General features: G+C 42.0%; 1 long non-coding RNA gene across 5 annotated transcripts in view; it reads left to right on the top strand.

The window, feature by feature from the left end:
* Window positions 1-15,566, top strand: part of LOC143347441 (uncharacterized) — a 118,242-nt gene that overhangs the window by 58,363 nt on the left and 44,313 nt on the right. For 3 of the 5 annotated variants that reach the window (XR_013080609.1, XR_013080601.1, XR_013080602.1), the window contains one exon: window positions 3,299-3,462. This is a non-coding gene — a long non-coding RNA (uncharacterized LOC143347441). Of the gene's footprint in view, window positions 1-1,075; window positions 1,157-3,298; window positions 3,463-6,429; window positions 6,453-15,566 lie in introns of those variants that run through there. The other 2 variants (XR_013080608.1, XR_013080606.1) reach the window with 2 other exon arrangements.

Consider the following 15,566-nt stretch of genomic DNA (forward strand, 5'->3'; position numbering starts at 1 on the left):
ACAAAGAAGTTAATCACGGTCGACAGGATGAATTAATTATACTATTGGAACGACAAATCTTTCGCAGCGTTCCGTACACTCTGTAGAATTGCTAAACGTGTAGTTTTCGGGTGGACATAGAAACTGCAATAATGGATTTTTAAGTATGTTCGATTGAAATTTTATTCAAGACTAATTGATATTTAATCTGCTGTATATTGCAATATATTATTGTACTTTTTTTTTGACGTAAACAACATCACCGTAGCGATAAAAAAAATCCGTGTTTCCTTTCGTGTTTCGAAAGAGATGGATAATTGAAAAATTCCACGCAAATGTGAAAAGATTTCACGGTAAATGTTACTCCGCGGCCTGAGCCATCATACATCGCATCCAATGACCTATTCATTCTATAAAGTTGGTAGTTAATCTACGCGTATTACGAAGGATTCGTCGTGGACGACGTATTCGAGGGTGAATGCCTTTCCACGCAGTGTACACACCACACACATTTGACTCGCATGTGCTCGAAGAGCAGCGTGGGCCACGATCTCTGTAACGGCGTCTCCGTTTAGATAATAACGCGCATTTTATCTCCCTCATAAAACCTAATTTATGGCCGTATGGAAGTCTATAGGCGTGTACAACCGTCGGGAATAGGAAGAGCTCTAACGGAGACAGTGCCGTAACTGTAGCCCGAGAAACCTTTCAACCCTTATTTCCTGAAAAATGATTTCTCTCCAACAAAACTTACCATCCTCCAACTTTCAGGATTGCTATTATTTTTTATTGAAAAAACTTGTGTACCTTCAAGATAAAATTAGGATCCTAGGTTTTCGAAAGAAGTGACTAAAACAGTGCTTTGTTTCATTCCCAAAAATCAAAAGACTCGCATATTTCGTAATGATTGTATAATACGGGCATATCGTGAAATTCTTCATTTATATTAGGCTTTCGTAAGAAAAAATTGCGAAAGGTTGACACGATTTTAAGACTTGTACCTTTCGTGGTGCATGAAAAATTTTTTTCTCTGCCGAAAATTGTAGCTTGAATCGTAGGTTTCGAGTACTGTGGTTGAAAGATTTTTGATTCCCAGGAAAAATGGATTCTTTCGTTACGGCACTGGACGAAGACGTAAAGGGAGGTTGCATCAGCCAAGGTTGCTGAAAGTGAATAGGTTGGTAATATTATATCGGTGTTGAAACGTCTCTCTTCGGCATTTAGGCGACGAAAAATATGGGCAGTCACGAGTATGTGTGCGCGCGCGCCTTCACGATGGCTGAATGTAGTTACCGAGGATAAACTGCATACGTGTTTACCGTATAATCTCCGACGAACGGTTATAAATCCATGATTTACTCTCATTACCGCGCCTTTGAGTGTTACGACTTGTGCTTGGCGTTATACAACCGTCCGGATAGTTTAATTTATTCATATTGGGTGCGCGCTTTCCTGCCCCGACCAATGTTCCACTTTACTGACCGAATAAAAGTTGCCCGACGACACACACACGACAAGAATGAGACATATCGTTACTCCGCTCGAAACACCTTACTAATTGAACGTCAATTAAGACATTCGGTGAAAATAATCAGTGGTCGATCGCTATAAATATTTCAAATTGTCTAGTCGGGAGTATTAAAATCCTTAATCGGCCCGATTAAATCAACCGCTAAAAGCTGTTAAAATTATTCTGTAAATTAATGTAATTTTAAAAACGGTCAAACCGCATTCCAGTTGTAATGCGCTCGAAAGCTATCCGGGGATCGTATCGAGACTTTTCTTCGTTGGATCGAATGAGCTGATTTAAAAATTCACTAAAAGTTCTGGTAGGATTTTATTAAAATTAAATTGACGATCCCCGAAATAATACGTGGTGGAGAAAAATGTCCGCGACCGGTTGGAAAAGGGTAGTTTTTTGAAATTTGGCGTTGAAAAAGCGAAATTGGCAACCCTGATCGAGAGTAACGGGAGTATGGCGCGAACGCGTTGGACGAGCAAAAGCGGACAGGGGAGAGAGGTTAGGGTGAAACCTATGGCGGAAGGATTGCAGGAGAAGAGGGTATAAGGTAATATACATCACGTTCCCAGTTTATGGTCCGATACGCTCCTAGGAATTGGCACCCGTGCTGAGCTTTCCCGCAAATGCAAGGAACGCGAGGGTACGAGGCAACGCGATACGAGACGTTATGGCTCTTCCTGGCTCGTAACCTGTAGTCATAAAGCTACTGCACGCTAAAATATTGTCCGCCACCACGTCTCCACGCCTACGCGTCTATCCGTCGATCCATCTTAATGCTATTATCGTAATTTATTAGCGGCATTCCCCGAGAATGAATCGATCCGACTCACCCCGAAAACGGATCACGGATAATCCGAGACGATCGGCCTGTAATGAGGCTATTAAACAAACGCGATACCAGCTACCATTAGTTCATCCGTTTAAGAATATGATGTATGTAATCTCGATTAAAATTCTGGATATACGTCGAGATGTATGAGAGCAATTCGTTGAAATATTTTATCATCGGTCATCGCCTAACGAAAGCTCTTACGCTCTGCTATGATTAAAGCACCATTTTCAATAAGCACGTTAAGAGAATCGTCTTGTTAATAGACTCTTGGAAATTTTTGTTAAGGGTAGTTCGTTAGGTTCTAAACTAATTATATTTATTAACGACGACATGATACAAAACCCTTATACTATACAGATCGAACAAAAAATACTACTAAAATAAAGGTATTGAACAAAAGACAAAAAGATATGATCTTATGTCGCTCACGCGTGCTATTCAAATGAGCGACAAATATCTTTCATAGTTTTTTGAAACATAAATATCCTCCTTCGACTAAAATTTCTAAGGAATAATAAATTGCTATAAAAATATTTTACCGCCCCTCCAAAAAAAAATTTCCAGAGAACCACTAAAAAATTGTGTTCTAAAGTGGAATACCCTCTCGATAATTACCGATCGTGACCATGTTGAAATCGTGTATTACGGCGCGTTTGTATTTTTATACCGTTTGAGACGGGCTTGAAAAGTATAATCGGAATAATACGATCCCGGTTGCACAAGGCGTGCATTACTATGATCTAGGGTGGCGAGCGATCGCGATTGTATACATGGTCACAAACACACTTACACATACTCGGTCGCGCGCGCGCGGGCGATATTATTATCTCGTGATTCATAGCGCGCATTCATAAATGTTCCCGAGCCGTATAACGGCGCGGTACACAGCGGCATGTATCGATTAACGTCGCTTCCCGACGGGATTTACAGCCGGCGACTAAATTATTTAAAGTCTTCATTTGTAGCGCGACGGATGGACGGACACGAGTTGGCGACCACGAAGCAAGTTCTTCTTCGGGCGACCATGTACGCTCCTGGTACAATCGCCGGCAAAAGTTCCGAAGGTGGAGGGATCCAACATCTTCTAAATAATTCCGAAACTAATTGAGGACTCCTCGTGGAAGACAATGTGAGTGTTGAAATTGAACAATTTTATTTTTCCGTCGAAAAGAATTCCACTTACCGATGGGAATACGATGCTACATAATACATGTGCCATTTCCTCTTCTAACTATTTATTATTAATGTTAAAAGATGACGTGATCGGTATGTCAAACGTTACTTTCGTAGAAAACAATGGAAATATGAAATTTTGTAATGTTTTTCGTGTAACCACAAAAATAATTCAAATTTTATACATAATGTGAAATCAGGATAGTTTTGTCTTGCTTCTACATTGTTTTCTACAGAGAGTCTTCGATTGTATTTGGACCTATGTTTATTGTAAGGTTTTTAGACTTTCAATGATCACATTGCCTCGACGATCGTCACACGATACAGTTATATGGATGTGATCGATTTAGCCAATAAGGGCAATCCGTGTGATTAGAGGCGGTACTGCTAATTTGACTTGTTGACAACTTACGATCTTTGCATAGTACATTCCCTGAACACATTAAATGATCGACAGAATCCAACTGCGAACAAGTCTTCTGGGAGCTCATAGTTGCTAACAATATATATGCGGTTAACGAATCAGTATAAATTTGGTGGGGATAACTCGTGGACATTTACATTTTTCGAAGGTGTGATACAGTGTCCGCGAATATGGGCGATCGATTGCAATGGGTTTGCACTCTTTAAATTAACCAGGACCTAGTTCCTGAGAATAGTTACCTCGAGGTCTTATGACTTAGTCTATTAAATATTCTTTCTATAAAAGAACTCGCAAAGTTAGATACCTCTATCTATATCCTCGCTAGGTCTATTTAACACTAGGTTTACCGAACTCGTCAGATTCCATATTTACGATCACGGAGTTCATAAATGTTATTTGGCAGCAATTTATATTGAACTTGATTAATGCAACCGTCGCATTTCAGCGTAACATGACCGGTTTTCGATAAATATGCAAACAATGTCTGTAGATCTAGCGTTAAAATCGAATCAATAATCGTATTAATAACAGATGATTGGGAACTTGTGCCTGGTGTATCTCTAGACCTTGATTGATAACTGAGACCTTGATTGCATTTTTAATATACAAAATGCATTAAAAAAAGAAAGACTTATAGTACCAAATCTCGTGCGATTAAATTACTTACAAAATACTATTATCGTGAGTTTACAAATTACAAATTTCAGGATCAATTTGTTCTTTTCTAACTTTCGATTGGTATTGTTGGGTTACAGATGGTTATGGTTGTTCATTGTATTCTCTCAACATAACTTACAATTTTTAAAAATGGAGATCTCGGACGACAGTACCAAAGACGCTCTTCATATTTGTTTGCGTTACTGTCATGGCGTCGGTACAAATAGCTTTTTTCTATTCTTCTCTATATAGCCTCTTACCGTACAAATTCATTTTTAATTTCTCTAGTTATTTCACTTCTTCCATACAAAGCAAAAATTAGATGCTAATTCCGAATGAAAATACAGTCGACCACCGACGGAAGTCGCTCACGAAACCAGCGGACGTCGAAGAATTAATATCTTGGGAACTATTTAAATCCCGTAGCTAAAATTTTACGTTTGGCATCCGTTCCTTGCCCCCTCCTGGCATTCGTAATAGTGTGAAAATTTCGTTGCAATAAACGTAGCGCTACCGTAAAATTGGGGCGACTCCCGAGGGTTGGCTTCCGGCGCGGCGGTTGAACTTTTGCGCGCGAGTATACGCGACAGAGATCGTCGGATTGTGTGGCGTGCCGCGGCTGCCACCGTCCGCGCCACGAACGTTCAAATGCTTCAGCAAAGGAGGGAGGGAAGAGAAAAGCAGGAGAGAAGGCGATCGAACAAGAGAGAGATAACGATGAAAAGTTAAATAGAAAGAGGCAAGGAAAGAAGAAGAAGAGAGATGGTGTTCCCGGGCGCCCATGGAAGGCACGTCGTGCACAACGTCGGCGAACTCGTGTGTGTTCCGTGTTCCGAATGCACGGAACAAGCGCTGCTTGTCCGCGGTCACCTGAGTTATGATCGCTCTGTGCCCACCCTGCCTGCTCGCCTGGCTGCTCGGCTGCCTACCTCCACGCTTCCCTAACTGCCCTCTTCTTCTTCACCCTTCTACTTTCACAGCGGCCATCTTGACTCCAGGAACCGGTTAGCTTCTCCGACTTCGGTGTATTCCACACACGGTGCGTTTTACGACACACGCACGCAGCGCATGCATACATACACACACAGACGAACACCGGGCTGAACAGTGTCCGGCGACATCGCTGATCGTAGCACTCTCGGAAGTCCCTTTGAGTCTACTCGACGTTAATGGCTCGTGTGGCGCGAGTTCCTTTGTACTGTTTAATAACGTCGTTATGTTACCCGCCGCACGGCCCGGAGAATTGATTTTTAAATCCCCCTTTCGCGCAGATTTCCGATCGCTATCGCACGATTTTCGACCTAACGTCAGCGGGCGATCGCGTTACCGTGACGACATTAATTTTCCCCCCAGAAATGTCACTAAAGAGGAAACCGGCGTGGGCATTGTTTCGCACGAAACGCGCACCGAGGAGATAAAACGCTTTAGCGTACACCTTCGTGCACGTCTCGATGGCTGGATAAGATTTATCTTTCATTAGTACGCCATTTGCATTGAATAGACACGTTATGGGTTAACGGGTTGCTCGTTAATTGTTTGTTCCCGTTCCTTGTCTAACTGCTGACACCGATACTGCCACGGCCTGACGCTTTGACAAGGTACACGGTAGATATTACAGCGGTTTGTAGTATAGCATATCAGGCTGCGGGATGCGAAAAGGTGTAAGAGAGCCAACCGCAGCCCACGGCAACGAGGCGTGGTCGCCGCAATTACCTCGATAGAGTTACAAGACTCGTTTTATGCTCTCACACAAATTTATTAGCCCCATTCGCGTCAGTTTAATTACGAACACGATCCGCCGTGATTCTTTCTCCTTTCCTTTTCCCTTTTTTCTGTTTTTAGTGAAAGCATGCAGACATTGCTACCACATTATGAGGATTGGGAACTTCATTTCGGTTCACCGTCTACGCTCGATTCTACATACACAGATGCGTACGTCCGATATCAATCGCGTCCATTTTACACTCGGCGCATTCCTTGAAACTCAAACGGTAATTAGTTTTACCGCTAAACGCTTAGCGAAACCCGAGAGGTTGCTAACTGCTTTCCGCCTACACACTGCCACCTACCCCCCTTCTCTACTCTACTTCAGCTCTTTCTCGCTCTTCCCTCCTCCTCCTCTCTCCCAACTCCCCCCTCGGATTGCTCGCTTTTTCTCCGTCCAACCCCTCGGAACCAGCTATGCCGCTTCGACGCTAATTGTGAGCAATTAAGCGGGGCAAAGTCGAGGAATATTATGAAATTAATTATGTCGCGGGACTTAAAATCGGTGTTGGTTGCAAGGTGTAGATAAGCATTTAAATTTACGCATTCTTAAAACACATATTACGGACCGTACCGTATGTTTATTCCTGCGCGTTGCACAAGTTTTTATATGTATAATACGCGGAATAGGCTATTTACAACCGGTATACGCAATGCTGAACGAATAACTATATTTCGGATTCCGTAACACTTATGGGATCGCTACCATCCCCTGTCTATGTAACTGCCATTGGTTCCGTTTATGTTCCAACCTTTTATAGTAAAACGACACTATGGGACTCGTTTTGTATCAAAATCGGTTCATAATGCAGGGTGATTCTTAGGTGATTTTTTCAAAATAAATATCGTGATAAATGGCAAGAACAGACTAAAAATAGCGTAGATAAACAAAACTGTAAATTAGTAGCTTTTGCGTAGGAAAATTGTAGGTGAGTTGGAAAGCCAAGTAGGATGTATCAACAGGTAGTCAAAAGCGAGCTAACGCGCGTATTACTTTTCGATAGAAACAAACCCTTTAATATTTGAATAGAAACTAACCCCCTATTCGAGCAAAATGGTTCTCCAAGTTTACCGCTAAGAACGAGTCGAAAAATAAAATTGTAAATTAGTAGTTTACCGCGTAGGGAAATTGTAGGCGAATTGGAAAGCCGGGTGGAGGCATCAACAGCTTGGAAATCGAGGTAACGCGTGTATTACTTTAGAGCGACGTGGCTGCAGTGCGGCCTACCGTGGCCGTGACTCGAGGTGGCGCGACGTGGCATCGGAGCCCATGCTTATGCGGCCCGCCGCTTCTCGGTCTGCGCAGCGTTATTTATCACGGCCGCCGTAGGCGCAGCGGCGGCAACTTTGTGCCGACTTCGTCGCTCGCATCCAGAATTGCGACACAGCCGGTCAGATACATATAATTTTATTATACCTGCGAAGAGAACGCCGTCGGGTAGTTTATCAACGAATATACTAACTTTCCGCGTCCCCCCGATTTCTTTGTCCATCTTCCTCTTTTTTTTTTTCTTTTCTCTTCCCCCTTCTCCATCGGCGGTTCGTCTCGCACAATCAGTTACTCTCGTTTCCTCCTCCTACTCTCGCCTTTCACTTTTCCTATTCGAACGTTTTGTTCTCTGTCCGTTCCCTTCGCCGCCCCAAACCCCGCAGGTTTCCCCCCCGGACTCGCCTCTCTCTTTAACTTCTCAATTTCCCTTTTCGTTTCTCTTCCACTCGTTCCGCGTCGGTTTACGGTCTGCCATGCCACGCCGTGTCAAGGAATAATATAGTGGCGGCGGGTTCTAACGGCGGTAATGTATGGCCGACACTCTCGAGCAAAAGGGGTACACCGACTCCGGAGGACGCCGAGGGAGAACAGGCCGAGCCACTCTGTCACGCAGTTTTCACTGGCCGCCTCTTCTTTCTTCTCTTCCGCGTCGAGAGATTACCGCCTCCGATAATTACGACGTTTGCACCCACCGGGGCCGATTTGTCTTTCACCTTTGCGGTGGGGCAGCGATTCGACGTCCAGCGCCACGCTTACCCGACATTCTTCTCTGTTTCCTTCTTCCATTAGCGAATCTGTACCCAACGAGCGCCATAGACACCGCGCGTCGGGTCAAACGTCCCGTCGGTGTCACCGCCATTGCCCTTTCGAAACGCTACGATCACCATTTTCGAACGTTTTTCGTAGATACCGTCTATCGAACTGACTCTATGAACGTTGTATTTTTAACCCCTTGCGCTCGGATGCCTCTAGAGACTTATTCCTAAAATCGCAATAGATATGCTACCCGTGGATCGTAGTTCGTAGGACACGTATTCCGTTTTGTCAACGGGTACACCGAAATCGGAATCAACGTCGGAGATTGAGCGGCGCTCGCTTCTGTGCGCTACGCTGCGACTCGTTCGTAAATTATAAACCTCGGGGACGTGGTTCGACTTGAAATACTGGTACTGACGCGCACAGTGGGACGCGGATGTATAAACGCGCCGACGAACTGGAAAACGACGCACCGACTTTCGAGCAGGGATGTCCGGAATGTTCATTCCAGTTAGCGCAGAACGTCGTATATGCGACGTGAATACGACATTGCGTGACAGTCCGCTCGTACACTTCGCTCCGTCGACTTTATCGGGCCTGATACCATGGCTGAGGCATTCGACGATGGTATCATCGAGTGCCTACTACTTCAAACAGATGAATTTATTCCTTTCACGAGCTGACTTTTACATTCTCAACCACTCTAGATTAATCTCCGCTATATTCGCTGAGCCCAAGATCGAATTAGCGATTCTACGGTGCTATTTTGGAAAATATTTTAAGAAATGCTCGACGACAAACCGGATCCAGCGCGATGGTTAACCGAGGAAGCTTCTCAACGGTACACTCTAATAAGCTGGCGTTATTTAAATCTGCTTCGAGAATGCTTCCACGGGATTGGAAATCCTTAACCCAAACTGACACGCCGCTAGGAGATCCTCTAAGAAACGACCTGTTCATCGATGGTCGGAGTACGTTCGACGTCCATTACCGGACGTGTCCAGCGATTAACAAATGCCTCCATTGCCAACCACCGACCAAACAAATCGTGGCTTATCCCGGATTACATCTTCCCGAGGGATACTTACTCGCTGCGACAAACCAGGTCTATATCCTAGAGTCCTAGAGTCTGCTTTAGAATATTATATCCTGCGTGCTTCTCGCTGCCCATAGTTTATGATACCTTGACTTCTTTTTAACCTGTTAGGCGAAGGTGATGATCAGGTATCTTTTCGAGACCAAAAGTACCAAAGTAAATTTTTCGAGAACCAACGTGTCTAAAAAATATCAATTTCCAAACCTTTTGGTTATACAGTAATCATTATTTACGACCGAAATAGTCATTCGGTAAAACGGTGGTAAATAATGAATTATTATTTCTGATTTGACAAATTTGAGAACTCGACGAACATAAATCGTTTGGGGAATTCGTCCAGGTCTGTGTTCGTGGCGGCTAAAAATAACAGAAAATCCTGGCACCAGCGGGGTTTAGGCAACCACGAATAATTTCACGCGTCGAAAAAATATTCTAATACCCCTCGAAACGTTCGAGGGATCATGTTTTATAATAATAAGTTTGAAACACGAGGACAAAGTTAACACAGTCATTTCGAAAACTCTTCTGTCAAACATACCAAAGTAAAGAGGCGGACTAAACGAGACTCGTGAATGCAATATGTATTATGCGCATGAAGATAATATAGAGCCTCAGGGAGGTGGTGGCTGACTGAGTTTATTCCAAAAGACAACAATAGAATGCATCGGTACAGCGTATTGTATGCAGGAGGGCGCGATATGGTTCACAATACCTGCTGCATTATGCATCTCACGCCGGTGGTTATCTCTATGTGTTGTAATCCTAAACAACCGTCTATACACGCACTTCATATGGTAGCCATAGTCCCAATGGCGTAGCATGGCTCACCTATATGTAAGTGACCTGGATCATTCCTAAAACTTTATTAACTGCTCACCCACCATTATTGACGCTGGTATCGAGCTACGGAATATTATATTTCCGCTTAATTAACCGGCAATGAATTTTAAATAACTTGCCAGAGATCGAATAACGATTTTATGGACATATATCTTTGATCAGTTTCAATTTCTTAAATTTAAAATTTCATATTAATTTCAAACACGATTGGTGAAACTTAATCTATCTATATCTAATTGACTACGTAAAAAATATGTAGATCAACCTGACTACTTGTTTTTCTATAAAAGAATACGAAATTATTTCTTTCATCAGTGTTATCAGTGTTCCCAAGAAATTATAAGTGGCAATAATCGCGTTTATCTGTGTTTGTATGCGATTAAATGTGATAATAACAGTAGTTGTGTGCTGTATATCATTATAAGTGACTATAATCGCTTTGATGGCCTGCGTCTGTTTGTTGGGAAGTGTTTATAACTGTTTTCGTGTGTTTGTATGTCACTATAAGAGGCAATAATCGTGCTTATACGCGTTAACGTGTGTCTATACTTGACAATAATCGCGCTTATCCGTGTTTGTATATGATTGAGAGAGCCAATAATCGATTTTATGTGTTTGTATGACACTATGAAAGACAATAATTGCGTTTATCCGTGTTTGTATATGATTGGACGCGACAACAATAGTGTTTGCGTTTTCGTATCGGGGACAGTGTGCCATTTCATGATTAAATATCGTCGTAGATTGAAAATGTCTCGCACCGATGAGCTTACGATGTTGGCATTTGAAAAGAACGTATTACAACGTGTACTGTACATGAAACAGGATAAAGATGAAAGTGTTCGGAAGATAAGAGAGTGGTCGGAGGTAGCGGAAAATAAACATTACAGATTACGAGACGGTCTAGTATACAGAAAATGGAAAGATAAACTGTTCTTTTATATTTCAGAACGTTCAGAGACAAACGTCATCCGTACTTGTCATGGGGATATTTGTCATGTTGGTTCTCATAAAGCTGTCGACAATTTACAAGGTTCTAGTTTCGAAAATTGTATATGAATTATAGCTTACCTAAGGGCGATTTACCATTTCGGACGTTGCGTATCCATCATCGAGGTTTTCTTCGACGATGGTTTTACCAAAATCACAAGCGAGGGTGTTAAAACTAGGGATGGAGGATTAGGTGAAATGCTCAAACGATTATTTCCGGGCTTACAGCTTACAGCAAGCCTGGATGTTTAAGCGTAATCTGTGACATTTGAGAAAAGTGTTTCTAGTGTCTTCAGATTTGCAACTAGTTTCTTCAGGGATGAAATTTGAAACGACATTGGTGTGTTTTGTAAAAAGAATTCTAGACAACTGTGCAGATCTTCACGGAGACTCTATCACGTTTCTACTTGAATCTTAGGGAAGATTTCCTTAGAACAAGGACTTGTGACTCCATAATCTAGTAGAGCACATTTATTAACCAATCCTCCTCCACAGGATGAACAGAAAAAAGCAAATTATAATAGCTAGACTAAGATCTGAATAAGTGTGATATCGCTAATGATTATTGAGTCATCGTATGTGACGTAAATCGTTTAAAGAAGCAGAAGAAGAAGTTATACAAATTATAAATACATAATATGCAATCCTTGACTTGCATCGTAGAGCCTGTACGATATATCTTCAGATCGTTAAATAAATTTCGTACCTAATAATATTTACGGACGAAAGATTGGTATATTGGTATTGTAAAACAGAGCTACTATGTAACAGAAGAAATTGGCCGAAACACGGAAAGATATTTCAATGGTCCGACGCGGTTTATTCGAAAGATTTTCATAACACAAGCGTGAAGATAAATGACAAACATCGGGCAAAGCTAATGGACATGTTTCGAAATCAAAGGCACGCTACGCCGACACGCTGGTGCCTCTTAATTAAGCCTCCTTCCTAGTCCTCAAATATGGAATGTCAGTTGGCAACGTCGCGGAACGCTTTGCAATGTCGCTGACGTCCGAGAAGACACAAAACACGCCGGACACAGGCGTGCCATTTGTCATTCCCACAATTAAGGTCGAATTTGTGACAACCACTTAACGGAATAAGGCATCAGGACCCAAGACTGGTTTTTGGCTCCTCTTAATAGTTCAAAGACACTCTGTAGAATGTTAATGCGCAGGGGCTACCGGTGACATTTGGCAAACCGAAACGAGTTTCCATTCTCACGTACCTTTATCATCATAATAGCAGTTTAATTCATTTTATAGCATCGTCTTTATTGCACTATAAAGATATAGGTAAAAAAGATATAGCCTTGAAATTTGTGGACCTTTTTAAATTACAAAACTTATAAAAACGGTACTTCGTACTTTAAGTTTTCATACATTGATGGATTTTATTCCGTTTTAATTTCGATGATAATCCAATTAAAAAATACCTCATATTGTAGGGAATTTCAATACCTACAACCAACAATTTTTAAATTTCCATTCGAATCACTCGTTTATGAGATATGAAGATTTTTGTGAGAAGAGTACCATTTTTCCCATTATTTCTACAACGTATAATTTTATCAATTCGATAATTTCCTATAATTATTTTGAAATCCTTCGTAGTCCACAGAAATGTTCTCCAGCTATTTATGCGTATAATATTTGTGCCATCTAATTGTTTTACAATTAAATCTGCCGTTTTAGGAATGTCATTATCTCTAAAGAAACATTGCAGTATGCATTATGTATTGCGCCAGTAATTCTGCAGTCTTCGAATAATTTTCATGCGATTATGGTAGTAAATAACTGTTCTTTGCAAATGTTTAAAGCGTTTCTGCGAACCGTTCACGCTTTCTAGAACTTCATCGTTGCCTGACGCATAATTTGCTTTTGTGTGCTTGCTGTATACTATACAATAATCAATATTTCTAACAAAACAACTGCAAATATGTACAAAAATTAGTTTTATCTGAGAAAGGAGGGCGAAAAAATTTATTTGTCCATATATTTTCCGTCGTGTAACGTTTAAAGCCAATTTAAGAACAGTAAATTTTATGGAAAAAGTATGGATAAACTAGAATTTATACGGTCGGTTCAACCTCGGATGTACATAATTCGAAGACTTCACAATTATACGCGTCTAGTTATTTTCTTATGTTTCCTATTAACAGCCATTGCACAGACGCGGACAATACAAACGAACGGAATAAAAAATTACCCTGTTTAAGCAGTACGGTCATGATTTCCAACTGTTTTTTATTATCCTTGGTGTTAATTCTTTGACAAGAACCGGCATGTCAGTTATCTCATTGCACGCAAATGTTCTTTAAGTAGGCATTCGTTACGTACGTGGAATAGAAAATATCTCATTTACCTCAGCCTATTTTCTTACAATCGGTCGATTGAAATTCCTGCTAATCCGAGCTATATATACATTTGCTGTTCACTCGTACACAAGAATTAACTAGTGACTCGCGATTTGGCAATTAGTGTATTTAATATGTCGATGTTTAGACCAGTATGGCGCCCTCAGAGTTACAAAACCTTAAAGCATAATCTATACAAAAAGAGAATAAAGTTAGAAACCACGAATTGCAGAAATGGCAGATTAAATATTGGAAAAATGTTCTTTTATTAATTCCTAATCGAAGGTTTTCAAGCTTGTACGAAACTGTATAAACGAGTCGTTTATCCGACACCCTCGCATTGTACGTTTTGGGTGAATGGGGAGTTTTGCTGGAATCCAGAATTATTTACGAACCATTGTAACGTTACAGAACGTGACTACGCTTCCGTTAGTACAGACTTGCGTGAAATTCATATTACCAGAACGCATTATGATAATTGATTGCTTGTTGTTTGAACGAATAAGATACCAGAGGCAATATATTACCTTAATTAGTTTGTATGTTCTTCGGATCCTCGAATGGTTTATCTGCTGTTATATACGCACACGTCGAAAATCAATCGAGTTCTCGAGTAGTTGGTCCATCGAAAGGATTACAAATTACAAAATTGAGCTTTTATTAAATTTTACAACTTTTATAATATTGTAACCACATAAATGTTTTAAAAAACATAAATTGGAAACATTGCTTCTGAAAAAATTGCTATAGGGAGAATTGGTGGTTTCTTATTGGAATCGGAATATTTTGGGTAATTTGGGGAATGCAAACACAGTAATTTTTGGTTGACGTATCAATCATCTTCGCATCAAATAGGAGAATCATAAAACGCGTTGCAACAATTTACCCCGGTTCATAAATTTTTCGAGCGAGCTTTAGAAATAAAGTAGAAGGGAAGCAACGAACCGAAGTCGGGAATAGTTAAAATAGCGGGGCTAATTAGAAGCAACGTGCACAAATAGGATCCCCGGGTGCCTCGATATAGTCGGGAACGGGGTAGATGGCGAGGGGTGAGTCGAAACAGATGAGCGTGTAGAACAAGCCGATCAAGGTATAGTAGCGGAGCGGTTCCTAACAGAGAGCTGACGGGGAGGACGATGAAAGCCGACGGAAATTCATGACTGTCAGATCGAAGCCTTGTCCTGTGCAATAGCTAGGCATCGTAACTACTTATCCCGGTGCCCTTCGCGGCAGCAACCGTGGCACGTCGTAACGAGGAACGAAGGAAAGCAGTCAAGCAGAGTCAGACAAGGCAGCAGGCGTCACGCCCGCCAGTCATCGAGCTCGTCACTCGCCCACGAACGCTTATAAAGATTCTCGCGGGCAGAATGTAGATAGGACTTGTCAGCTCGACATGAAGCATGCCGCCGACAGTGCACGGAGCAACCGGGACAGACAGACAGGATAGGCGAATCTGTCTCTTCTTTTTCACCATCGTCTCCTGTCCTTCATTCTTCCCGCCCCCCTGCCCCTCGATCCCGGTTCTCCGTCTCTGTCTTGCTCTTCTACTTCTTTCCTGACGGCGTGTTGCTTCTACTCTGTCGGCCTCTCTTTCTTCGATCTTCCCTCGCCGTTTTCCAATCGTATTCCACCGTTCCGTCTCTTTCCCGGCCAACGGAACACGTCTTCGTCGATCTTTCTCTCCTCTGATGTGCATGCGTGCATGTATGTGTCTGTGTTGGCCTACGTGTGTATCCACGTCGAGTCCCCTGCTAATCATTATGCCAGACGAAGCGGTACGACAAGGCACCGCGCGCGCCTTCTTAACTTTTCATTTGCTCGCTGTGGAAGAAAGGGATCAGTGATTCTCAGCCTTTTTTATTCCAGCCCTTGCTCTTTCACCAGTTGCGCAGCTTTATCCCGTTCGA

Source organism: Colletes latitarsis, chromosome 2 (assembly GCF_051014445.1).
Source record: "Colletes latitarsis isolate SP2378_abdomen chromosome 2, iyColLati1, whole genome shotgun sequence".
Classification (NCBI taxonomy): domain Eukaryota; kingdom Metazoa; phylum Arthropoda; class Insecta; order Hymenoptera; family Colletidae; genus Colletes; species Colletes latitarsis.